At 42.3% G+C, this 12,113-nt stretch overlaps 1 protein-coding gene across 6 annotated transcripts in view; it reads left to right on the forward strand.

Moving 5' to 3' along the window:
- The window catches only part of MAST4 (microtubule associated serine/threonine kinase family member 4), a 579,145-nt gene that overhangs the window by 407,903 nt on the left and 159,129 nt on the right, over window positions 1-12,113 (forward strand). The window lies entirely within an intron of this gene.

The raw sequence follows: 12,113 nt of genomic DNA on the forward strand, positions 1-12,113 counted from the left end.
TTTGTAGAGCCTCTCAGATGTTACCTTCTAGTAAAGACTTGACCTTTATAAGGTGCAGATGTGCCATGGAAAGAAAGCTCAAGTTAGCCTGTTTCCTATTGTCTGTTTAAATGAGACAGGTCCGCGTAACTTTGCCGTTGTTGTTTGTTTGTTTGTTTGTTCTTGTTGGTTTGCTGACATTTATTCCTAATACAGGTTGGCCTTTTCAGTTGGTAAAATACCTGACAGAATAGGTGGAGGCAAAGACAATTTTAAAACCAGGATGAAGCTGGTGGCAAAAGTGAAAGGCAGTTCCGAGATTGAGAGGAGATGATTTTAAAGGAAGTGTTTCTCTTCTGTGCCTTGTGTCCGGCACAGAAAGGTGGCATCGTTGTGGTTTTAGAGGGGCATACCTTCTGAGTTGCTTAAATGTAGATTCTTCGTTTTTCTTCCAAACTTGACTTGGACATACACGTGCTCATATGTGCGTAAGAGCAGCGGTGCGGTCAAATAAACAGGATGCTGGCTATCAGATTTGGAGCTTCTGAATCTCTGGGCTCCAGTGTCTCAGGAACACAAGAAAATGGTGTACTCTATTGTTACATCTATAGCATCTTGTAGTATAAGTTCTGGTACGTAATACTTTGGAAAACTTTGGAAGGTTCCCATGGTATTTCTTAGATTTCAGAAGCATCCTGGAATACTCACAAGTGTCGTGTTTTGTATATGCACATGCACACACACACATATAAAACACACACGTGTATGTCTGATACTGAGTAGATTTTAAAGTCATACTACCTTTAATGCAACTTGAACAGAGTTGGTACCAATAAACCGTGTGAGATTCTCAAGTTGTGCCATTTACATGAGGTAGCTGTGCTTTTCTTGTTCTGCTATATATATTCAGAGACCTTATCTTTTGGTGTTGGTCATTTTTGTTCGAGTCGTATCATCCATGCACCTCTCCCCCAGCAAAATAAACACAAATAGTTAGTTGATGAGATAATGCTGTCTGTGAATAAGACCACCACTTTCATGGCAGTAAAGTCTGTAACTTCTTACCTTTTCAGTTTGCTGAGGGCCCTTAAGTATTCCCGAGTGGTTTAGTACTGGCTATGATGCAATCTGTACTCTCACCTGGAGCCGCTTCTAGAGAGCAGTCTGCTCTGACGTCACACCTGTGTGTCTGAGTCTGAAAAGCAGCTGGGGCCTCTAGCCATCTACCTGTTGATAATACTATTGAGCGAATTCTCAGGCCAGTCTGACCCTGACTTTCCAGCCCAGGGGATTCTAGTTCCAGCCCAGAACACACCAATTCAGACAGCTCACACGGGCAGAGAGCCCACATTCTGAAGTCACTTAGGTTCTTCCCAGCAAAATGGGAGAGTGTAGGAGGGCTTTCTGTACTCCTTAAGTCATAGACCCGTTTTTTTCAGTTCAGGGAAACAGAAAAGGGGATGGATTTTCTTCCCTCCCTTCTATTAGTGTAGGTTGTCTCAGCCCGTCTGTTACTGGGGATTTCCAGGATTCCCAGAGTTTGCACATATGTGTCTTGAAGATCCTGTCTACACACATCTACTTATTATTGGTCTCAAAGACCGGCACTACTTTACATTTATTATGGAGATTGGGAAACTTGAAGGGCAGGTGTCTTCCGGTCCAGGGCGATGTATGTAGTTGTTGCGTTCTCTTATTATACAGTGATCAGTTCCAGCTCTGTGTCCTTCCCTAAGGACATGTAGCATATGCTTACAGTGGGACTCTTCCCATTCTGTGACCTCCCTTCCCTGCTCTAAATCCTGTCTCCTCCTCCAACATTAACCCCATTCCTCAGCTGGCTCATCAGGTTCCCTAAATCTGTCCTTTCAAAAAGACCTCGCCGTCCTCAGGTTGTCCTTTAGCCAGTCTCATTGTGGGTGCGCCTGGTGTTCAGGTGAGGACCCCTTGCCCTCGCCCTCAGGTCATGTGCCTTAGCCCTGGGCATATCTCTGTGGCCCAAGCCAAGCTTTTCTGAACACTTGCCGACTTGGTCTGATGGATCATTCATTTTACGTGTTTTTCCTAGCTACTTGTTCTGATTAATTTAGTAACTTCGGGAACCTCATCCTAACCTTTTCTTTAATATCAGCTTCTTGCATCTATCAGAGACTGAAATCCACCTTGGAGCATGTGAATGAACATCTTAGAGCTCTTTGGGATGGGATGTTTATACCACTCAGACAAAAGAAGGAGAAGGCGAATGGTTTCCCATTCTCGCCTTAAGTCTGTATTGTATGGGCCGTTGTCATCATGGAAGCCTTTTTGGTTTGCTCCATCTCATTTGCCTTGCCAGTTCAGCATGGCTTGGTTTGCTCTGTCAGAGGGAAACTTTGAAGTTTTGAAACTGGGCCTGCCTGGGCCTGTAACTTCTAACTCCCGGAGTTCTTGCACAGAGGATCCTGCAGACCTAATCCCGGGGCTAGATTGTTACACAGTATTGACGAACTGACAGCCTGAATTCCTTATCCTGAATCCCAAGGACAATTTATTGTTCCCTTCATTCTTTTTTGTCTTGACTGTGACGGACAGCACTTGTCTGGGTGCACACTGACTTTGTGTTTTGCCGTAAAGCTCGCATATTCCATTGGAAACTGTGTGTTTTTTTGTCATGTCGTTTTCATTTTAAGGGAAATTTTCTTCTTTTAATTTTATGAAAATTTTTATAAATATTCTGTGAAGTCTTAAGCCCTTCAAAATATCTTTACTTCCTCTTGCCTTGCTGTCAAATTCTTTGGATGATCGCAAGTGACACTGTCTTAAGGTTTATACTTCTAGGGAAGTTTTGCCTGGAAAATACCTCGTAGCTTCTGCCAGTAAACTAGTAGCAAATCAAATCAAGCACTGTATAAAAACAATTATTCATCATGACCTGTTGGTCCCAGGTCTATGCACAGGTGGTTCAACACCAGAAAATCAATCAATGGAATCCATCACATAAATAAGCTAAGTAAGCATTATCACAGGATCACAGAAAAATCCATTACTCACTCATATGACAAAAACTCTCAGAAAACCAGACATAGAGGGCCACTTCCTCAAGTCGATGAAGAATATCTACTTAACACAGCAGTCCTCCCTAATCTGTGGTTCCACTTGGTGCAGTTACCTGTGGTCAGCCACAGTCCCAAAGCAGATGATAACGGCCGAACACTGGGTCATGATGCTTACATCATTCGCCTGACTTCATCTCCTCGCATAGACACTTTGTACATCATCCCGAGAAGAAGGGTGAATACAGTGTAATAAAGTTTGAGAGACAGGCCATATTCGCCTAATGTTGATTACACTATGTTATAATTATTCTATTTTATTATTAGTTACCGTTGTTAATCTCTTACTGTGCCAAATTTATGAACTTTATTTTATTTTGGATGTAGAAGAAAATGGTGTATATAGGGTTCGGTACTCTTTGGCATCTTTTGGGCTTCTTCTGGGGGGTTTGAAACATATCCCTGTGAATAAAGGGAACGGCCATAGTGAGACACTGAAAGTTTTCCTTGCTGAGATCGGGTAGAAGGCAAAGATGTCCCATCTCATCAAGGACTCCTTTTCAACCGGACGCAGTTTCTTTTTTGATGTCTGCCTTGATCTCCTCTTTCCCTTTCTCATTTCCTCAAGGCTGACTCAGTACAGCCATTCACCTGCTGCTTTGAGGGACTGAAATCTACAGCTGCTTCATGTTACCACTGATGTCGATGACCTTTTTCCCCTGTTGGATTAAAAACTTTTGTGGGGAAGAAGATCAGGCTTCTCTTTGATTTATATCACATATGTAAAGAGAGGGCTACCATTGATTTTTAAGTATTGCTGCTCAGTTTTGAGGTGCGACTTTAGTCTTGATGATACACAGTCTAGAGAATCTAGAAGGTACTCGATTTTTAACCTTAATGGTCAGAAATCTGTCATGTTTTCATTGGGCTGACCTCATGCTATCCAAATCTCAATGACACCTAAATTGAGTGTCATTTTCCATGCCAATAAGCACCTTGTGACTCAGTTTATCACTTGGAACAAGTTTCCTAGTGTATTTTGCGAGAACCCATGGGCTAAAAGTTGCTTTGGGGTTTTTTTGTTTTTGTTTTTTCTTTAGTTAAAAGTTGTGTACTTTATTATTTCTCAATTTTATTGTTTCATTTTTTTTTTAACGTACATCCAAGTTAGTGGGCATATAGTGCAACAATGATTTCAGGAGTAGATTCCTTAATGCCCCTTACCCATTTAGCCCATTCCCCCCCCCCCCCCCACAACTCCTCTAGTAACCCTCTTTTCTCCATATTTAAGAGTCTTTTATGTTTTGTCCCCATCCCTGTTTTTATATTATTTTTGCTTCCCTTCCCTTATATTCATCTGTTTTGTCTCTTAAAGTCCTCATATGAGTGAAGTCATATGATATTTGTCTTTCTCTGACTAATTTCGCTTAGCATAATACCCTCTAGTTCCATCCGTGTAGTTGCAAATGGTTTTTTTTTAATGTTTTCTTTCTTTCGTTTTACTTTTTTTTCTGAATTCATATTACTCAGCAGTTGCTCTGAACAGCAGGTACATTCAGGGATCTTTAACTGCTGAATGTATTGAATTTTTATGTATGCTTCATCTTCCTTTCAGAAACATCTGTAGTGTTTGGTGAGTTTTTCTTTTTGTTTTCGTCATGAATATGTGTCTCTAAAGAGTATGAAGAATACACTTCTCTCTTGTCCTGAAATGTGGGGTATTAGTGAATTTGTACCCACCCCTTTTATGGAAAGTCCCATTAAATCCACATTTACTGAGCATCTATTGTGTGCCTGGGCACTGCAGCCCAAAGCTGAGTCACAGAATTGCCTTCAGTGAGGACATGCAAATGAATCATTGCAAACCAGGGCAATAGAGAAGTATTTATAAGGTACATATAAGCCATAGGAGTGGCCAGTGGGGAAGAGAGACTTGGTCTCAAGGAGCCAAAGGAGAAGCCATATGGAAAAGACAATACCTCAGGGAGGTTTTGAAGGATAGGTTTCTTCTATTTATCAGACCGAAGGACAGGGCCATCCCAAAGGGCAAAAGAAATGGTGTGTATGAAGGCACAATGTCCTTAGCAACAGAGTTCAAGGGACTATACATAGCTCAATATTGCTGGAGCATAAAAAACCAGAAGCATAACTCAGTATTGTTGATGCATAAAGTTTGCAGAGGCAATACAGTATACCACAGTGGTGAAGAGGGTTGATCTAAAAGCCAGTTCACCTGGGTTTGAATGAGATTGGGCAAGTTCACTGGACTAGAGTTGCTCCATCTATAAACCAGGGACAGGTAAATTACTTACAGGATTGTTGTAAGGAGTAAAATATGCTCATATGAGTAAATGCCTAACACAATGACTGGCACATAAAAACTATCAGTAGATACTCAGTATTCACATTGTTTCTATCGTCACAACAAGGGGATGAGTAGTGGGCGATCAGGCTAAGGATGAGAGTTGAGGCACTTGCTGTTTGTGGGAGCTTGCTTGGCCTTTACCCAAAAGGACGAAGGCCTATCTGGCAGCTTTGGGGATTTTAGGTCTGTGAGAGGAGGGTGGGACCTGGAAACCAATGAATGAGTCATTGCAGTAGCCTACCGAAAAGGTTATGCAGGCCTGAGGAAGGAATAGGTGAGATTATGACTTTGAGAGAGACGAAGGGTATCAGGTTGATAAAAATTGATGAACCATTGGCTCTGAGAGACCAGGAAACGTTGCATAGTGGCCCTGGGGATTGTGACCTGGGAGATGAAGGAACTACCTTTAGAAAGAGGCGTGGGGGAAGGGAAGACCAAAGAACTTGTACTCGTCTCTTCGATCCCCAGAAGCCTGATTAATCTAATTTATTGAGCATCTAATGTGTGCTGAATATAAGGAAGTGTTCCTTCCTTCACTCAGCCAATATTCACAGCACCAATATCTTGGGCTGGGCAAGGATTATAGTGGTGAACAAGACAGAGTGCTTGGGCCTTGCAAATAAACAAGCATCTAAATAAATCAATTGTCCAATGGTGATCAGTGTTCCAAAGGCTTATAAGTAAGTGCTGAGAAGAGAGAGTAACAGTGTGGGGGGCTGCTTTAGATCATGTGGTCAGGGAGTGTCTTTTGAGGAGGTAGATAAAACTGAACAGGAGACCTAAAAACCGTGAAGGAGCCATTGGTGGGAAGCATTTGGGATTGGCATCTGGGAATGGCAAAGGCTCTGAGGCAGGAAACAAAGATCCCTAGACAGGCCATTGGGGGTGTGGGTTCAGGGCACCAGGGAGGCTGGACCAGAAATAATAAGCTTGAGAGTCATCATTAGGGCCATCCGAAAAATACGGTAGATCAATCTGTGGGAGAATAAGGTTGCTCCATTTAAGGAGTGGGCAGAGATTCAGATAGGTACAGGTACAGAGACTTGGAGGAGAATCTGGAGTGTTCTCATGGAGCTCCAGCGAGGAGGACAGGCAGCAGTGTCACTGCACAGAGAGACGGCAGGAACATGTGCGTTGTGTCTGACAATGGGGAAGGCATGGGCGACCTCAGCACCAAGAGCAGAGGCAGTGACAGGGTGGGGGTGGGGCTGGGGCTGAGGCCCAGGAGCCAGGAAATAGTAGTCAAGTGAGGAATCTCAGACCATGGGTGGTAACCACTCTCTGCGGGTAGCTACCTACAGCAGTGACACATCATCGTGTCCCAGCTCCTGCACATTCACAGCCGGCCCGGCAGCTCTGTTCCCTGAATCATATCCCCTTACTCACTGTTGCTCATTTTATTGTCTGCCTCATCGCCCAAATGGGCAATGACAGTTTCCTTTTCACCACCTCTCTGGAAGCTCAGGCTCTGTCCACAGCCTTATGAGTACCTCGTCACTTACCACTCTTGCTTCACATCACAGGCTCTGAGTGCCCGAAGCTCCCTCCCCCTGCCCCCACCACTTTGTCTTTTCCGGAGCTTGAGCTCTGACTCTCCCCGAAGTGTGTTCCTCTGGAGGCTGAAACCTGGTTCACTCACTGGCTTCCTCTCATCCTCTCCATGCCTGACCTGCAGGCGTGGCCCCTCCCCGAGTCTCTGCACCCCTTTCCTCCCACTCGGAGCTCTGCCCGGGCCTGTTTCATCAGTGCTTCCTTTCATCCCTCTCCTTTCTTCAAGCTCCAGACTGTGTTCTCTGCCTGCTGGATGGGACTGCCTGTCACTGCAGGACTCACCCTTTGGTCTGCCCCTCAGGGTTAGCTCCCACATTGGTAGCATTCCTTGAGACCCTCCCTTGGTGGATCCTCCTCCCCCAACCTAATAAGGCATCCCCTTAGGGAAGAGCAGAAAGCCAAGTCCCCAGGCCAAGAACAGCCAGCAGCAGTCTGAGTGGTACCTGGGGAGATCCTGGCCGCCCCCACGCCACAGCAGTCTGTGTGTCCTGTACTCTAGTTAAGTTTACCACGTACAAAGGACGTGAGCAGGAATATGCACATGTCGAAAATAACGCTTTTATTCTCTAGTATGAAGCTTTCAATAGGAGATTGCAGACTGTTTTGCTCCTTGAATAGGAAGGTCTTTGGGGGTTGAGAGGGAGGGATAAAGAAGAGAGGAGGAAAGAAATCAGATGGGTGTGTGTGTGTGAGAGAGAGAGTGCAAAAGGAGGATTTAAAAATTAGTTCTTTAAAAATAAACCATTATAATATAAAGTCTGTGCTCCATGGGCAGGCATGGGCTATTCATTGCTAGAACTTGTCAGCACTGGGAGGAGTATATCACCAAGTTCACAGTGACAGGGTAGAACATTATATGCTTTTATGGCTTTGCTTGGTTCTCTTTACACTTAGATACTGTTACCAGAAGCCTAGGTGATGTCTTTAAAACAAGAGAATCGTACACCTCAAGATGGAGAGTATCTGCCTTCTGGGCTAAGAACGGAGAGGTGCTGGGGTTAGGAAGTAACTTGAGTACCTATGTGGAAATGGGTCCTAGAGGAGAAAACTTGGAATAGGACTCCTGCATAATTTGGGAGACTGGAAAGAGGCTGATTTCTCCAGGAGATTAAGACTGGAAGTCCCGAGTCCCCACCTCACCCCCATACACACCCATCTTGTGTGAGTGAGCACGCACAAGCTATTTTAATCTGAGCTGTCTTTACGACATGTAACCTAGTCATTTGGGAGTGACGTCATGGTAACTGAGTAATCCCTTTGAAAGTTAAGTGGTAGAGCCAAGATACTAAAATAGTCCTGGGGCTACCTGGATGAAAGTGGGCACAGGGTGTGTATAAATCCACTTATTAGAGGCGCAATCTCTGTCAGTGGAAGTCTTGAGTATATAATAGCAAACTGGGTTTTTGTGGTACGTGGGACATTGTGTAACTTGAAAGATCTCTAAATAGAAGTTCCCATGGTCATTAACACTTAGGTTCTGGTACTTTATTTTCTTTTCCTCTGTCCTGGTAATCAGGAAAGTTCCCTTGTGGACTTGTTTGTAGATTCTGAAAATGTTGACCCGAAACCTCATTAATAGAACAAGAAGATCTGCAGGGGGTTTAACAACATTAATGGCCATTGGACATGCTTATTAGAGAAGGTAGTTATGCCAAAATCAGACTGAAACATCATATGGTGCTTTTGCTTTTTACTTACTTACTTACTTACTTACTTACTTACTTACTTATTTATAAGGCCTGAGCAGCATTTGAAGGTATAAACAGACTGGTAAGGAGATTAGACAGCCATTAATGTTTATCTCTTAAGCTTCACATTGCTTGGGTTGTTACAGAACCCTGACACTTGCTACATTCCACTGACTTGGTGTTCTTAGATTTGTCAGTGGCTCAGATTGTGTTACAGTCTGGGATCCCTTAGGAAACAGTGATTGTAGGCAATATATAGGCAAAATCCAGATCGTGGTGTATGCTCGGCCACCTACCATTTGTGCTGTGAAGTTCTCAAGTAAGCTTTTAGCTCTTAAAGGTAAGAACCAGCTCCGTGTCCCTGGAAACTTTCTAGCGTGATGTGGCATTTCAAACTGCAGATATCTTTTGGAGATAACATATTAGTTTCTGAGTGAATCACCTGGGCAGAGGGAATGAGGAACTGATGACCCTTGCTGAGGTCTCCTAGGGTCATAGAATCAGAAAGAGAAGAAAACTGATGGATTCACCAGGGTCATTTTGCCATATGAGTATTTCCTAAAGCTGTCTTTGCTATGCTTTATTCTAATTTTAAACATTACAGTGCATGTCGGTGTCTCAGGACCCTGACTTTGACCTTAGTGCATTTCTTTCTTGAGTCACTATTAGACTATTATCCAACTACTGCCAAACTGATTGGCTGCTAAATTTGAAGAAAATCACTGAATCCATAGCTTGCATAAAAATCACCTATGTCCCTTTAACATGCGTAGCTTTTCAAAAGCTAGATGATGGATATCTTTAAATTAGAAATCATAAGTATTAAATGTTCTATTTTTACATATACACGGAGGGGTTAAGAGGAAGAGGTATGTTTGTCATGGGAGAAACTGCCTGGTGAATAAAGTAGTCTAGGAAATAGGGTAAATGAAACCTTTGTTACTGTAAAACAATAGCCATTAAGTGACTATTATGTAATGTTATTTCTTACGGTTGATTTGGAATGGTTTGTTGATCTTGAAACTTGAGATAAAATTCCTGTAAAAATACTACTTACATTTGGCTGATCTCACGACTTTTGATACAAAATCAAAGACTTTTCCAAGTAGATTATCTCTGTTAGACACTGAGCTCTAGAGATACTGAAGCCATCTCAGATAGATTTTTTTTTTTTTTCCCCACCTAAAGAGTAATTTTATCCACTTGGTGTTCTCCATTTGAGTACTCATCCAAATAAACACAAATATTTGCTAATCCAAAAAATGGTTCATTGTAAAATTAGCCTATGCTTGCTCAACCTCTCCAAAAGGGCACACAGGTGGCAAAACAGCTGATAGGCACACTCACCTAATTTGACAGTTTGAATGGATGGTGATGAATTTGCATTTTCCATAAAAGATACATTGGTTTTTTTTCTTCTCAAATTTTTATTTAAATTCTAGTTAGTTTACAAACAGTGCAATATTGGTCTCAGGAGTAGAATTCAGTGATTCATCCCTTATATACATCAGCTAGTGCTCATCACAGTAAGTGCCCTTCTTGGTACCCAGCATCCATCTAGCCCATCCCCCACCCACCTCTCTCTATCAACCCTCAATTTGTTCTCTGTCTTTAAGAGTCTCTTAAGGTTTGTGTCCCTCTCTTTCTCCCCTGTCCCATCTGTTCATATGTTTTGTTTCTTAAATTCCACATGAGTGAAATCTTTTGGTATTTCATCTTTCTCTGAATGACTTATTTCACTTAACGGGGTCTATCTACATGGTTGCAAATGGCACGATTTCATTCTTTTTGATGCTTGACTAATATTCCATTGTATATATACACCACATCTTTTTTTTTTTTTAAGTTTATTATTTATTTTGAGAGAGAGAGCGTGCACGTGAGCTGGGAGGGGCAGAGAGAGAATCCCAAGCAGGCTGTGCACTGGGGCTCAAACCCACTTACTGTGAGATCCTGATCTGAGCTAAAGTCAGATGCTCAAACCAAATGAATCACCCAGGCACCCCTCACCACATCTTCTTTATCCATTCATCAGTCAAGAGCCCATATGGGCTCTTTCCATAGTTTGGCTGTTGATAATGTTGCTATAAATTTCGGGGTGCATGTACCCCTTCAAATGCTGCTGGAGTACATAGTTTTGTACATTTTGGGTAAATACCTAGTAGTGTAATTGTAGGATAGTTCTATTTTGAACCTTTTGAGGAACCTACATACTGTGTTCCAGAGTGGCTATGCCAGTTTGCATTCCCACCAGCAGTGTGAGAGGGTTCCCCTTTCTCTGCATCCTCACCAATACCTTTTGTTTCTTGTATTGTTAATTTTAACCATTCTGATACATTCTTAAACAAAGGAAGTTTTTATGTTAGATCTCAAATGGCCTCAGGGATCAATAGCAGAACTCAGAGGAAGGGGTAATTCAGGGGTGTTTTAAGTCATAGTTCTTATGGTAGATTCGCCAAAATGAACTTCTATGCTTACAAATTATAATTTTCTATATGCTTTAGTACTGGATATTTGGGGTTAGATGTTTGGACCAGAGAGTTAATAAGGGATAATTATTGCCATTATTTTCACTGTGACCTATAAAATTTGTATATAGCATTCTTTTTCTTTTTTTCTTTTTAATTTTCTTTTCTTTTTTTATTTGAGAGAGAGAGACAGAGAGCAAGCAGAGGAGGGGCAGAGAGAGAGGGAGACACAGAATTGGAAGCAGGGTCCAGGCTCTGAGCTGTCAGCACAGAGCCAGACGCGGGGCTCGAACCCACAGACCATGAGATCATGACCTGAGCTAAAGTCAGCCGCCCAACTGACTGAGCCACCCAGGTGCCCCTATGGCATTCTTTTTCAATAGTTGTCTTCTCTTTCATTAATTTCAGATAAGTTAGCCTTGCAACTCTAGGATTTTTAAGGTGAGAAATTAATAGTGGTTTGTATAAGCCTTCTTAACAGGAATCCAGGCTCAAGAATTCTCTCTTCAGAACACTTCTTAGATCTTAGTGGTTTTGAGTTCATTTTACCAGCTTCCTCATTGCCAAGATGCCTTCTAGGTACATAGACTTCTGTTTTCTTTGAAATTGTGATTGATTACAAATCATTTGATGGCTTCTTAAAAGAAGCTCTTTAAATATTAGAGGTTGTGGTTTGCCTTACCTTTTAAGGACTTTAAAATTAGTCTGTCTTCTTATACCAGGCCTAGGGTGATTTGGGAGTCAGAAGGTACAGATAATTGAGCTGTTTGGATATTAATGTGATACAGGCTTTTGATGTCATTCCTAGGAAATAGATTCCATGGAATGGGTTCCAGGTTTAAGGTCTATGAGGAAAAGGGTTCTGACTCTTGGCACCGATAGGCATATTCAGAAATGTTGTATTCAAGCCAGAGTAAATATATAAGCCGTTTACACTTTCTTTCGGTTAGTAGAAGTCCCCTCTAAACACTTATTTTGGCATTAAGGAAGCTCGTCATGACCTGTTGTTCCAGAAAGATTATCGTTTTCA

The sequence above is a fragment of the Prionailurus viverrinus genome, chromosome A1, assembly GCF_022837055.1.
Source record: "Prionailurus viverrinus isolate Anna chromosome A1, UM_Priviv_1.0, whole genome shotgun sequence".
In the NCBI taxonomy this organism is placed as follows: domain Eukaryota; kingdom Metazoa; phylum Chordata; class Mammalia; order Carnivora; family Felidae; genus Prionailurus; species Prionailurus viverrinus.